Source organism: Oncorhynchus keta, chromosome 30, assembly GCF_023373465.1.
Source record: "Oncorhynchus keta strain PuntledgeMale-10-30-2019 chromosome 30, Oket_V2, whole genome shotgun sequence".
Classification (NCBI taxonomy): Eukaryota; Metazoa; Chordata; class Actinopteri; order Salmoniformes; family Salmonidae; genus Oncorhynchus; species Oncorhynchus keta.
In genome coordinates this window covers 12052690-12068374 of record NC_068450.1, presented here as the reverse complement: position 1 = coordinate 12068374, position 15685 = coordinate 12052690, and the positions used below count along the sequence as shown (strand labels likewise).

At 43.2% G+C, this 15685-nt stretch overlaps 1 long non-coding RNA gene across 4 annotated transcripts; it reads left to right on the top strand.

The window, feature by feature from the left end:
• The first annotated feature begins 11876 nt into the window (after positions 1-11876).
• Positions 11877-14398, top strand: LOC127913738 (uncharacterized). 4 transcript variants are annotated; one of them, XR_008086610.1, is made up of 8 exons: positions 11877-11894; positions 12383-12421; positions 12539-12616; positions 12817-12855; positions 13824-13862; positions 13902-13979; positions 14258-14296; positions 14336-14398. It is a non-coding gene; the product is annotated as an uncharacterized LOC127913738 (long non-coding RNA). The 4 variants fall into 4 exon arrangements; XR_008086608.1 differs by lacking the exon at positions 11877-11894 and adding an exon at positions 11910-11933 and having other exon boundaries at positions 14258-14398; XR_008086607.1 differs by lacking the exon at positions 11877-11894 and adding an exon at positions 11949-11972 and having other exon boundaries at positions 14258-14398.
• Positions 14399-15685: the final 1287 nt, after the last annotated feature.

The window sequence follows — 15685 nt, the reverse complement described above, 5'->3', positions numbered from 1 at the left end:
TAGACCCGAGATCGACAGTCCTCCCTATCAAACTATACATATTAACACTAATAGACCCGAGATCGACAGTCCTCCTTATCAAACTATACATATTAACACTAATAGACCCGAGATCGACAGTCCTCCTTATCAAACTATACATATTAACACTAATAGACCCGAGATCGACAGTCCTCCTTATCAAACTATACATATTAGCACTAATAGACCCGAGATCGACAGTCATCCCTGTCAAACTATACATATTAGCACTAATAGACCCGAGATCGACAGTCCTCCTTATCAAACTATACATATTAACACTAATAGACCCGAGATCGACAGTCCTCCTTATCAAACTATACATATTAACACTAATAGACCCGAGATCGACAGTCCTCCCTGTCAAACTATACATATTAACACTAATAGACCCGAGATCGACAGTCCTCCCTGTCAAACTATACATATTAGCACTAATAGACCCGAGATCGACAGTCCTCCTTATCAAACTATACATATTAGCACTAATAGACCCGAGATCGACAGTCCTCCCTGTCAAACTATACATATTAGCACTAATAGACCCGAGATCGACAGTCCTCCTTATCAAACTATACATATTAACACTAATAGACCCGAGATCGACAGTCCTCCCTGTCAAACTATACATATTAACACTAATAGACCCGAGATCGACAGTCCTCCCTGTCAAACTATACATATTAACACTAATAGACCCGAGATCGACAGTCCTCCCTGTCAAACTATACATATTAGCACTAATAGACCCGAGATCGACAGTCATCCTTATCCAACTATATATTAGCACTAATAGACTAATAGACCGAGATCGACAGTCCTCCTTATCAAACTATACATATTAACACTAATAGACCCGAGATCGACAGTCCTCCCTGTCAAACTATACATATTAGCACTAATAGACCCGAGATCGACTGTCATCCTTATCAAACTATACATATTAGCACTACATATAGACCCGAGATACAGTCCTCCCTGTCCAAACTATACATATTAACACTAATAGACACAGAGAGAAAATTATGAGAAACTATAATATAACAGCTGGAGAATAAATTGCCTGTCAAACTATACATGCACTGTGAACAACCAGGCCTGTGGTTCAAACTATACAGGGGATTATACGCATCACATTACTGTGTGAGCCTCCCTGAACTAAAGCCTTGGTATTAGTTAGGTGAGCTGATACAAGTGTTCACTATCTTGTCTCTCACTTGTTCTGGCTACATCCCAAATGGAACTGTCTCAACTGCTACCCTACTATACATGCCTATATAGGGCACTATTAGACCAGAGATCCATCCAGTTCTCGACTTATCCAAACTATACATATTAACACTAATAGACCGAGATTGACAGTGCCTTATTGGTACATATACTTGTCTAATCGACACAGATATTTTTCTTATGTTTACATCATGGAGCTGTGGGGCCTGCAGTCTGCTGATGACATCAAGGCTTGGTTCAAACCTAATAGAGGGATGACTTTGTAGTCAGCAAGACTTTGAACTAAAGCCTTGGTATTAGCATTGACAGGGATCGACAAGTGTTCACTATCTTGTCTCTCAGTTCTAATAGACCCGCTCGACAGTCCCAAATGGAACTGTCAAACTATACATATTAGCACTAATAGCTGACAGTCATCACATTATATATATTAGCAGAGTTATATTATTGACCAGTACCCATAGTGGTTCCGAGACTGGGGTAAAGTAGTGAACAACCAGCTGGTTCAGAGTTATAGTGTACATGATACTTGTCTTCGTAGTATTGTTTACAGGAGTTATAGGGCCTACAGTAGACCCATAGCTGGTTCAGAGTTACAGACTATGAACACTGGCTGGTTTAGCATTAATCTTGGAGGGAGGATGACAGTAGACCCTAGCTGGTTCAGAGTTATAGGGTACAGTAGACCCTAGAGTTATAGTGTACAGTAGACCTTAGCTTTCAGAGTTATAGTTACAGTAGACCCTAGCTGGTTCACAGTAGACCTAGCTGGTTCAGAGTTATAGGGTACAGTAGACCCTAGCTGGTTTCAGTTATAGTGTACAGTAGACCTAGCTGGTTCAGAGTTATAGGGTACAGTAGACCTAGCTGGTTCAGAGTTATAGGGTACAGTAGACCCTAGCTGGTTCAGAGTTATAGGGTACAGTAGACCCTAGCTGGTTCAGAGTTACAGGGTACAGTAGACCCTAGCTGGTTCAGAGTTACAGAGGGTACAGTATACCCTAGCTGGTTCAGAGTTATAGGTACAGTAGACCCTAGCTGGTTCAGAGTTATAGTGTACAGTAGACCCTAGCTGGTTCAGAGTTACACGGTACAGTAGACCCTAGCTGGTTCAGAGTTACAGGGTACAGTAGACCCTAGCTGGTTCAGAGTTACAGGGTACATGGTAGTAACCAGCTGTTGTTCCAAATACTTTTTTTAAATCTCTAATATATACAGTACTATTTCTGATAATATATACAGTACTATTTCTGATAACATATGCAGTACTAATTCTTGATCTCTATTTAGAGTGTCAATTAATATAAAACACCCCTATGTTGAATCTGTCCAATCATATGGTGGTGCAGTGTGGTGTGGCTCCAATCAATCATTCTGACAATCAAATCATGATATGGGCCTGTTGTGGCCTGGTCCCTCTGGATTTGGGTGATTCCTTTTCAGAAGTGCACATCAATACTCACAACTTACTTCCCAGTGTCAGTAGGACACACACACACACACACACAGTGTCTGTAGGCCCCCTGGGAGCGTCCCTGCCACCACAGCATTGGTCCTTTGTCCCCCCTGCAATCACTTGGACCTGGCTAAAGGCCTTAGGTTCAAACACAATTTGTTTTCCTTCACTTTTGCTGCACTTAATTGAGCTTGTCTAGCACAATGGAACCAATGAAATAGAGGCCAAATCTGTAAACCCCATTCACCTTGCACTCCAAGCAGACTTAATGAAAGACGTTTTGAAAGTTCATTAGTATTTTGAAGCTGTACCCTCTTGGTTCTGGCTAAGAGGCCCAAACTAAGTATCTCTTTTTCATTAAATCTGTGGGAGATTCTCAATTGGTTCAAAGTCTATCCTCTATGACTATGTAAACCATTAAGTGGTTGATTTGGTCGAGAAGAGTGTCATTTAGTTAGTAGGCGGAGAAAGGAGTCTGCTTCACACCTCCATCGACTACTTCGGCAGAGGATGAAGTGTGTTACGTTCCGCCACACCCCTTTGAATCAGCTGTTGTTTTCTCAAAGAAGGAACACATACACACATTCAAAACCTCAAGACTCCTCCTCCATTTGCTCACCACCAGGAAAATGAATGTTTACAGGGTGGAATGAAAAATATATGTATAAAGTTGTCACATCTACTCGCGTCTCCACGATTCGACTAAACACCTGTCCTGGCAACTCATCATTACGCACACCTGGCAACCATCATTACGCACACCTGGCAACTTTCAATATGCACACCTGGCTACTTTCAATACGCACACCTGGCAACCTCATTACGCACACCTGGCAACCGTCATTATGCACATCTGGCAACCCTCATTATGCAAACCTGGCAACCCTGAAAAACCCACACCTGGCAACCCTCAATATGCACACCTGGCAACCCTCAATACCCACACCTGGCAACCCTCAATACCCACACCTGGCAACACGCATTATACACACCTGGCAACCCTCATTACGCACACCTGGCAACCGTCATTATGCACATCTGGCAACCCTCATTATGCAAACCTGGCAACCCTGAAAAACCCACACCTGGCAACCCTCAATATGCACACCTGGCAACCCTCAATACCCACACCTGGCAACCCTCAATACCCACACCTGGCAACACGCATTATACACACCTGGCAACCCTCATTACGCACACCTGGCAACACTCATTATGTTCAGGTAATATTGCTTATGTTTCCTTGTCTGGCGTTTCTAGTTTTTGTGTCGTTCTGCATTCATTATTAATCTCACTAACTGCATCTGCTTCGTAAACTCCCTACGTCAACATTACAAAGTGATAAAAAAAAATGTATCTAGTTTTTTTATAAATACTGTATTTTATAGATACTATATTGTATAGATTACTTTATATATACACTATATTTTATAGATAATGTATTTAATAGCTACTGTATCTATACAGTGTCTTACAAAAACTAGCTACATGTGGGATTCTCTTTGGATGTAAAGTGTAAGTTACCAGGTATCAGCCTTTCAAATGGCTATAAGGAGACAAACAATCAGTCACAGATGAAGTACAGCTAGATGCTGATTAGGCTCTTATTATCACTGACACCAAACACACACACACACACACACAGAAAGAAACACACAGTTATCAGTGATACTAAACGCTGATGACCCTGTTATATTATTTCTCATCAGGAACTGTGTCTGGTCCATGCTGTGTCTCTAGCCACACACACACACACACACACACACACACACACACACACACGCACGCACGCACGCACGCACGCACACACACGCACACGCACACGCAGACGCACACGCACACTCACACACACACGCTGTGTGCCTGTCTCCATCTACACTCTACCTCCCCATGATTTTAATTCCTTCACAAGCCCTAATAACCCCCTCGGATAAGATCTTGGCGATAGATAACAATAATTATATGATAATATGCTGATGATGGCTTTAAAGCTGCAATCAGCAGTTCAAACAATAACAAAGTGTGTCCCCTGCCCTTGTTTTGGTTAAAAAAAAAAGCTTAGGGATGGGGCTGGATAAATGTAACCACTCTCAAATTCATAGGCAGAGCTATGGATGCAAAGAAACTGCCATCCATGACATCAACAACATATAGTTTTAACCATGTTTTTAGGCTACATAGTATTTGTTCACATTTACACTGTTTACTTACATTAGAAAAAACAAGCTCATATTTTGGATTATGTTGAGTACGGCAGTTGAACTAAGATCATATTTTTGGATTACGGTGAGGTACGGCAGTTGAACTAAGATCATATTTTGGATTACGGTGAGGTACGGCAGTTGAACTAAGCTCATATTTTGGATTATGGTGAGGTACGGCAGTTGAACTAAACGATCATATTTTGGATTATGGCGAAAGTGCAGTTGAACTAAGATCATATTTTGGATTATGTTGAGAATACGGCAGTTGAACTAAGCTCATATTTTGGATTATGGTGAGGTACGGCAGTTGAACTAAGATCATATTTTGCATTATGTTGAGGTACGGCAGTTGAACTAAGATCATATTTTGGATTATGTTGAGGTACGGCAGTTGAACTAAGCTCATATTTTGGATTATGGTGAGGTACGGCAGTTGAACTAAGCTCATATTTTGGATTATGGCGAGGTACGGCAGTTGAACTAAACTCATATTTTGGATTATGGTGAGGTACGGCAGTTGAACTAAGCTCATATTTTGGATTACGGTGAGGTACGGCAGTTGAACTAAACTCATATTTTGGATTATGGTGAGGTACGGCAGTTGAACTAAACTCATATTTTGGATTACGGTGAGGTACGGCAGTTGAACTAAGATCATATTTTGGATTATGGTGAGGTACGGCAGTTGAACTAAGCTCCTTAATAAGGTATAATCTTCAAGAATCAATGGGTACATATATTTCATTCACAAAGTCCAAAAGTACGAAGGAACTGCAGATTGCCCCTTCAAATTGAAAACACTCTGACTACGAGTTGTATAACAGCCCTAAATGATAAGGGATATTACTCCAGCAGGACCCTGGGCAGCCAGCAGGACCCTGGGCAGCCAGCAGGACCCTGGTCAGCCAGCAGGACCCTGGTCAGCCAGCAGGACCCTGGGCAGCCAGCAGGACCCTGGGCAGCCAGCAGGACCCTGGTCAGCCAGCAGGACCCTGGTCAGCCAGCAGGACCCTGGTCAGCCAGCAGGACCCTGGGCAGCCAGCAGGACCCTGGTCAGCCAGCAGGACCCTGGTCAGCCAGCAGGACCCTGGGCAGCCAGCAGGACCCTGGGCAGCCAGCAGGACCCTGGATAGCCATCAGGACCCTGGATCAGCCAGCAGGACCCTGGGCAGCCAGCAGGACCCTGGTCAGCCAGCAGGACCCTGGTCAGCCAGCAGGACCCTGGTCAGCCATCAGGACCCTGGGCAGCCAGCAGGACCCTGGGCAGCCAGCAGGACCCTGGTCAGCCAGCAGGACCCTGGGCAGCCAGCAGGACCCTGGTCAGCCAGCAGGACCTTGGTCAGCCAGCAGGACCCTGGGCAGCCAGCAGGACCTGGGCGGCCAGCAGGACCCTGGTCAGCCAGCAGGACCCTGGTCCGCCAGCAGGACCCTGGGCAGCCAGCAGGACCCTGGGCAGCCAGCAGGACCCTGGTCAGCCAGCCCTGGGCAGGACCCTGGGGCAGCCAGCAGGACCCTGGGCAGCCAGCAGGACCTGGGCAGCCAGCAGGCCCTGGGCAGCCAGCAGGACCCTGGGCAGCCAGCAGGACCCTGGGCAGCCAGCAGGACCCTGGTCAGCCAGCAGGACCCTGGTCAGCCAGCAGGACCCTGGGCAGCCAGCAGGACCCTGGTCAGCCAGCAGGACCTTGGTCAGCCAGCAGGACCCTGGGCAGCCAGCAGGACCCTGGGCAGCCAGCAGGACCCTGGTCAGCCAGCAGGACCCTGGTCAGCCAGCAGGACCCTGGGCAGCCAGCAGGACCCTGGTCAGCCAGCAGGACCCTGGGCAGCCAGCAGGACCCTGGGCAGCCAGCAGGACCCTGGGCAGCCAGCAGGACCCTGGTCGGTCTTCAACTTGAGTCACTCAATGAGATGGGGCAGCCTGGTCATGGCTAGAAGGGATCCAGCTTTTGTCAGAATGTACTTTTTGTTGCAGGTTTAGGAGAACTTACACAGCAGGTTTGGATGATTAACGTGGCCGGTTAGGAAAATTAGGTTAAGTTTAGGATAGGGGTTAGGGTTAGGGTTAGGGTTAGGGTTAGGGTTAGGGTTAGGGTTAGCTAAAACGGGGGGGGAAATCAAAAAAAAAAAAAGAAGCAACTTTTGATGTAAATTTGAGCCCTGAGCTAGCCCGCAACATCACTTCCTGGAGTAGATCAAACTGCGCATGTTATGTCTCCACAAGACACCATCTTAACCGACTTCATTTGGCTTTAATGTGCTTTTGAGCCTTCACATAGTAATGAATGGTGTCACGTGATCAATTGTTTTGTCCGTTCGTATATACAGCCATTAGTACAGTCCAAACATTTAAAAGACACACCCTATCCCCTCAGCCCTCTAAATAAGTAGACACTTCTGATGACAAATCATGACGTCTGATGATTATACACTTGCAGGGCGAGGGAGGAAGGAGTGTATATTGGATAAAAATACTTCTTTGTTTTTAGAATATTGGTTCCAAAATAATATCCTATTGGTGAGACAACTGGTAAATGCAGAGGGCCTTTTACTCAGTTATAAAGAATTGTTGACTCATCAGTAGGAAAGATTTAAGACCTGACCCTCAGAGCCTACCTTCTATTGACCCTGTTGACTCATCAGTAGGAAAGACCTGACCCTCAGAGCCTACCTTCTATTGACCCTGTTGACTCATCAGTATGCTTGTGTTCCCTCATGTGCTTTATGTATTGATTTGTTGTTAATAAAAATAAAAAATAAAAAATAATAATAATAAAAAATAAAAAAGGAGGGAGGAATGATTTTTAAATGGACCCCCGTTGGCCGGAAATTCCTCACTCAATCGTTCTGCGATGATTGTGTTTTCAGCCACTGGTAACTTGTCTGTGCTTCATGCGCTACAGTCTATTATGAGTGTATATATCTACTTATATTAAATATATCATTATTAATATACGCCTACAGTATGATAGCTAGCAAATGAATTAGCTATCTAACGTTAGCCTGCCTAGCTGGAACTTCTGAAGAAGGAAAACGTTTTATTTCTACAATTTCCAAAATATAACCAAATAAAATCATGACCTTTTACTATACGTGTTTGTGACGTCATGTGCATTAGTAGCACAATTTATAACTTATTTACATTAGTTTTTACTTACACTTCTATGTTGACTTCTCAATTGATGTTGTTTTTAACTTTTCTGACTTTTCTTAGCGGATGTACAATCGTGAATAATATTATGGGGAGTTTTAGGCCCTGGAGTGAACATAAAGTTTTAGGCCCTGGAGTGAACATAAAGTTTTAGGCCCTGGAGTGAACATAAAGTTTTAGGCCCTGGAGTGAACATAAAGTTTTAGGCCCTGGAGTGAACATAAAGTTTTAGGCCCTGGAGTGAACATAAAGTTTTAGGCCCTGGAGTGAACATAAAGTTTTAGGCCCTGGAGTGAACATAAAGTTTTAGGCCCTGGAGTGAACATAATTGCAAACTCTACTAAAAACGGGGGTTGAGGGTTTACGTTACAAACTTCCCTTATTTGGCTTATCAACTGGACCGCCGACCGCCCTCCAAGATGGCGACCGGGATTCCCCCAAGGGCATAAAGCGAGGCTAAGTGGATGAGGGTGTATCTTTTAAGTGTTTGGACTGCAAAAATTGTGTCGTTCACGCGCATATCTGCCCTCTCATTGGCTAGAATGGTCCCACCTGGTCTCGCCTCCTTCAACCTGTCTTCCATCGTTAAGGACATATATTTCAATTGTTACAGCGGTCACTCAACTATCTTGTCAATATAATAGATATTTGATATGCAGGACGATCATGGGCACTCCTTGTATAGAACCTGGATGTGCATGGGTGGAGTTCGGACCAGAGGAACAAGCACAAAACAAACCCAGAGAGAGAGAGATGGAGAGTGAGAGAGAGTAGAGAGAGTTAGAAGAGAGCGAATATGAGAGAGAGAGAGTTCGATTCAGGACCACCAGAGAGAGACTATAGAAAGAGGATAAAAGCGAGCTAAATGGCATATATTATATTACTTTTCTTACAAGGATCTCCTATGAGAGTAACCTTGGAAGGAGATTATCACCATTCCAGAGAGAGTGTTTGTTTAGTGTATGATTTCTTCAACCTCTGCAGTCATAGAAGTATCCATGATGTCCCAGAAACAGGCCCTCTTCATTAGATGTCTCCCATTTACCTCTCCACTGAGAGAGAGAAGTATCCATGATGTCTCCCATTTTACCCCCTCCCTCCACTGAGGAAACAGGCCCTCTTCTAGAAGTATCCAGAGTCTCCCACTGAGGAAACAGGCCCTTTGCCATGATGTCTCCCCCCCTCCTCCACTGAGGAAACAGGCCCTCTTCTAGAAGTATCCATGATGTCTCCCATTTTACCTCCTCCCTCCACTGAGGAAACAGAGAAGTATCCATGATGTCTCCCATTTTACCCTCCTCCACTGGCCCTCTTCTAGAAGTATCCATGATGTCTCCCATTTTACCTCTCCTCCACTGAGGAAACAGGCCCTCTTCTAGAAGTATCCATGATGTCTCCCATTTTGCCTCTCCCCTCCACTGAGCAGGCCCTCTTCTAGTATCCATTATGTCTCCCATTTTACCCCTCCCCTCCACTGAGGAAACAGGCCCTCTTCTAGAAGTATCCATGATGTCTCCCATTTTACGCCCTCCTCCACTGAGGAAACAGGCCCTCTTCTAGAAGTATAGATGATGTCTCCCATTTTACCTCTCCCTCCACTGAGGAAACAGGCCCTCTTCTAGAAGTATCCATGTATGTCTCCCATTTTACCTGTCCCCTCCACTGAGGAAACAGGCCCTCTTCTAGAAGTATATGATGTCTCCCATTTTACCTGAGGAAACAGGCCCTCTTCTCTATATCCATGATGTCTCCCATTTTACCTTCTCCACTCAGGCCACTGTCTCCATTTTACCCTCCTCCACTGATCTTCTAGAAGTATCCTGATGTCTCCCATTTTACCTCTCCCTCCACTGAGGAAACAGGCCCTTCTAGAAGTATCCATGATGTCTCCCATTTTACCTTCCCTCCACTGAGAAACAGGCCCTCTTCTAGAAGTATCCATTATGTCTCCCATTTTACCTCCCCTCCACTGAGAAAACAGGCCCTCTTCTAGAAGTATCCATGATGTTCCCATTTTACCTTTTACTGAGGAAACAGGCCCTCTTCTAGAAGTATGATGATGTCTCCCATTTTACCTCTCTCCACTGAGGAAACAGGCCCTCTTCTAGAAGTATCCATGATGTCTCCCATTTTACCCTCCTCCACTGAGGAAACAGGCCCTCTTCTAGAAGTATCCATGATGTCTCCCATTTTACCTCTCCTCCACTGAGGAAACAGGCCCTCTTCTAGAAGTATCCATGATGTCTCCCATTTTACCTCTCCCTCCACTGAGGAAACAGGCCCTCTTCTAGAAGTATAGATGATGTCTCCCATTTTGCCTCTCTCCTCCACTGAGGAAACAGGCCCTCTTCTAGAAGTATCCATGATGTCTCCCATTTCCACCCTCCTCCACTGAGGAAACAGGCCCTCTCCCATTTGTCTCCCATTTTACCCCTCTCTCAGGCTCTTCAGAAGTATAGATGATGTCTCCCATTTTACCTCTCTCCTCCACTGAGGAAACAGGCCCTCTTCTAGAAGTATCCATGATGTCTCCCATTTTACCTCTCTCCTCCACTGAGGAAACAGGCCCTCTTCTAGAAGTATAGATGATGTCTCCCATTTTACCCCTCCCCCCCTCCACTCAGGCCCTCTTCTAGAAGTATCCATGATGTCTCCCATTTTACCCTCCCCTCTCCTCCACTGAGGAAACAGGCCCTCTTCTAGAAGTATCCATGATGTCTCCCCATTTTCTAGCCATGATGTCCCCTCTCTCCTCCACTGAGGAAACAGGCCCTCTTCTAGAAGTATCCATGATGTCTCCCATTTTACCCCTCCCCTCTCCTCCACTGAGGAAACAGGCCCTCTTCTAGAAGTATCCCATGATGTCTCCCATTTTACCCCTCCCTCTCCTCCACTGAGAAAAAACAGGCCCTCTTCTAGAAGTATCCATGATGTCTCCCATTTTACCCCTCCTCTCCTCCACTGAGAAAACAGGCCCTCATCTGCAATCATAGAAATGTAGTCTTGTGGGAAAAGGACGTTGATTAGTGCAGTCGAACTGTGCAGTTAATCAAGCATTATAAAGGCTGAGTCCCGAAATAGCAGCGCATTCCCTATGTAATTTACATTTTACATTTGTGTCATTTGCAGACGCTCTTATCCAGAGCGACTTACAGTTAGTGCATTCATCTTTAGATAGCTAGGTGGGACAGACACATATCTAAGTCATAGTATGTATGTTTCCTCATCAGCAAGGTCAGAGATAGTAAAGGGGAAAGAGTCAAGCGTTAGTTCAATAAAGGCATTTTTATTTGGTGTGGGGAGGGGGTGGGGGGGGTTCTGGTAAAATAGTGCACTATATAGGGAATAGGGTGCCATTTGGAACATGGACATAGAATAGACAGAGAGGTCTCAATGACGTCTGAAGAAAAGCCCATCGCGCTAGTCGGATGTTGGAAGCTGATAAGAGACTCTGTTCCTCAGGCACCATGGCAGTCTCCTTCATTCTCACAGAGACACACAGATACAAGAAAGCACAGAGACACGGAGAGAGACAGACAGAGACAGAGAGGGAGAGAGAGAGAGAGAGAGAGAGAGAGAGAGAGAGAGAGAGACTCTCCCTATATAGGACACTGGGAGAACACAATGCAATGCCCTTAGGGAATGGAGGAATAACAAGTAACAATGGAAGTGGCACAGTAGCAGGATGTTGACTGATCTGAAGGCCTATAGAAGGAACAGCTCTGGTCAGTGAACACACTGTACTGTGTACATTGGCTCAAAGTGTCTAATGCCTGAATGTGATTTTATTCACACTGTTAGGTATTGCAGTTGGAGCTAAAAACAAGCATTTAGCTAGGTATTACTGTTGGAACTAGAAACACAAGCATTTAGCTAGGTATTACTGTTGGAACTAGAAACACAAGCATTTAGCTAGGTATTACTGTTGGAACTAGAAACACAAGCATTTAGCTAGGTATTACTTTTGGAACGAGTAACACAAGCATTTAGCAAGGTATTACTTTTGGAACAAGAAACACAAGCATTTGACTAGGTATTTCTGTAGGAGCTATAAACACAAGCATTTAGCTAGGTATCACTGCAGGGTTGGAGCTAGAAACACAGGCATTTATCTAGGTATTACTGCACAGTTGAAGCTAGAAACACAAACATTTAGCTAGGTATTACTGCAGGAGCTAGAATCAAAAGCATTTAACTAAGTTTTACAGTACTGTGTGAGCTAGAAACACAAGCATTTACCTAGGTAGTACTGCACTGTTGGAGCTAAAAAAAAAAGCATTAAGCTAGGTTTTGCTGTTGGAGCTAGAAACACAAGCTTTTAGCTAGGTATTACTGTTGGAGCTAGAAACACAAGCATTTAGCTAGGTATTACTGTTGGAACAAGAAACACAAGCATTTAGCTAGGTATTACTGTTGGAACAAGAAACACAAGCATTTGGCTAGGTATTACTGTTGGAGCTAGAAACACAAGCATTGAGCTAGGTATTACTGTTGGAGCCAGAAACACAAGCATTTAGCTAGGTATTACTGTTGGAGCTAGAAACACAAGCATTTAGCTAGGTATTACTACTGGTTGGAGCTAGAAACACAAGCATTTAGCTAGGTAGTACTGTTGGAGCTAGAAACACAAGCATTTAGCTAGGCATTACTGTTGGAGCTAGAAACACAAGCATTTAGCATTTCACTGCACAGTTGTAGCTATAAAACACAATCATTGGAACAATTACTGTTTAGAGATAGAAACACAAGCATTTAGCTAGGTATTACTGTTGGAGCTAGAAACACAAGCATTTAGCTAGGTATAACTGTTGGAGCTGGAAACACAAGCATTCAGCTAGGTATTTCTGTTGGAGCTAGAAAACACAAGCATTTAGCTAGGTATTTCTGTTGGAGCTAGAAAACACAAGCATTTAGCTAGGTATTACTGCACTGTTGAATCTGTAAACACAAGCATTTAGCTTGAGTATTTATTTTGGATCTAGAAACACAATCATTTGCTTGGTATTATTGTAATGTTGAAGCTACAAACACAAGCATTTAGCTAGTTATTACCGTACTTTTGGATCAAGAAACACAATCATTTAGCTATGTTTTCATGCCCTTTTGGAGCTAGAAACACAATCATTTAGCTATGTTTTCATGCCCTTTTGGATCAATAAACACAATCATTTAGCTATGTTTTCATGCCCTTTTGGAGCTAGAAACACAATCATTTAGCTATGTTTTCATGCCCTTTAGGAGCTAGAAACACAATCATATAGGTAGGGATTATTGTTGGAGCTAGAAACACAAACATTGAACAATTGAATACTGTACTGTTGGAGCTAGACACACAAACCTTTAGCTAGGTATTATTGTTGGAACAAGAAACACAAGCATTTACCTAGTTATTACTGTAGGAGCTAGAAACACAAGCTTTTAGCTTGGTTTTACTGTTTGAGCTAGAAACAGAAGCATTTTGCTAGGTAATACTGTTGTAATAGAAACAAGTATTTAGCTAGGGTATTACTGTACTGTTGAGCTTTAGCTTGGTTTACTGTTTGAGCTAGAAACAGAAGCATTTTGCTAGGTAATACTGTTGTAATAGAAACACAAGTATTTAGCTAGGTATTACTCCACTGTTGGTGCTAGAAACCCATGTATTTGGCTTGGTATTACTGTACTGTTGAAAACACAAGCATTAAGCTAAGTCTCACTGTTGGAGCTAGAAACACAAGCATTTAGCTAGGTATTACTGTTGGGGCTAGAAACACAAGCATATAGCTAGGTATTACTGTTGGAGCCAGAAACACAAGCATTTAGCTAGGTATTACTGTTGGAGTCAGAAACACAAGCATTTAGCTAGGTATTACTGTTGGAGCTAGAAACACAAGCATTTAGCTAGGTATTACTGTTGGAGCTAGAAACACAAGCATTTAGCTAGGTATTACTGTTGGGGCTGGAAACACAAGCATTTAGCTAGGTATTACTGTTGGGGCTGGAAACACAAGCATTTAGCTAGGTATTACTGTTGGGGCTGGAAACACAAGCATTTAGCTAGGTATTACTGTTGGGGCTGGAAACACAAGCATTTAGCTAGGTCTTTCTGTTGGAAGCAGAAACACAAGCATAAAACTTGGTATCACCTCACGTTTGGAGCTGGAAACACAAGCATTCAGTTAGGTATTTCTGTTGGAGCTGGAAACACAAGCATTTAGCTAGGTATTACTGTTGGAGCTAGAAACACAAGCATTTAGCTAGGTATTACTGTTGGAGCTAGAAACACAAGCATTTAGCAAGGTATTACTGTTGGAGCTAGAAACACAAGCATTTAGCTAGGTATTACTGTTGGAGCCAGAAACACAAGCATAAAACTAGGTATCACCGCACGTTTGGAGCTGGAAACACAAGCATTCAGTTAGGTATTTCTGTTGGAGCTAGAAAACACAAGCATTCAGTTAGGTATTTCTGTTGGAGCTGGAAACACAAGCATTTAGCTAGGTATTACTGTTGGAGCTAGAAACACAAGCATTTAGCTAAGTATTACTGTTGGAGCTAGAAACACAAGCATTTAGCTAGGTATAACTGTTGGAGCTAGAAACACAAGCATTTAGCTAGGTATAACTGTTGGAGCTGGAAACACAAGCATTCAGTTAGGTATTTCTGTTGGAGCTAGAAAACACAAGCATTTAGCTAGGTATTTCTGTTGGAGCTAGAAAACACAAGCATTTAGCTAGGTATTTCTGCACTGTTGAATCTGTAAACAAGCATTTAGCTAGGTATTTCTGTTGGAGCTAGAAAACACAAGCATTTAGCTAGGTATTACTGCACTGTTGAATCTGTAAACAAGCATTTAGCTTGGTATTTATTTTGGATCTAGAAACACAATCATTTGCTTGGTATTATTGTAATGTTGAAGCTACAAACACAAGCATTTAGCTAGTTATTACCGTACTTTTGGATCAAGAAACACAATCATTTAGCTTTGTTTTCATGCCCTTTTGGAGCTAGAACACAATCATTTAGCTATGTTTTCATGCCCTTTTGGAGCTAGAAACACAATCATATAGGTAGGGATTATTGTTGGAGCTAGAAACACAAACATTGAACAATTGAATACTGTATTGTTGGAACAAGAAACACAAGCATTTACCTAGGTATTACTGTAGGAGCTAGAAACACAAGCTTTTAGCTTGGTTTTACTGTTTGAGCTAGAAACAGAAGCATTTAGCTAGGTATTACTGTTAGCGCTAGAAACACAAGCATTTAGTAATGTATTACTGTTGGAGCTTGAAATATAAGCATTTAACTAGGTATCACTGCACTGTTGGAGCTAAAAACACCAACATTTAGCTAGGTAATACTGTTTGAGCAAGAAACACAAGCATGTACCAAGGCATTACTGTTGGAGCAAGAAACACAAGCATTTAGCTGTGTATTGAGCTCGAGACACAATCAACTAGCTAGTTATTACTGTACTGTTGGTGCTTGAAACCCAATAATTTAGCAAGGTATAACAGAACCAGTAGCACAAGCATTTAGCTAGTTATCACTGTTGGAGCTAGACACACATGCATTTAGCTAGAAATTACTGTTGGAGCTAGAAACACAAGCATTTACCTAGTTATTACATTTACATTACATTTAAGT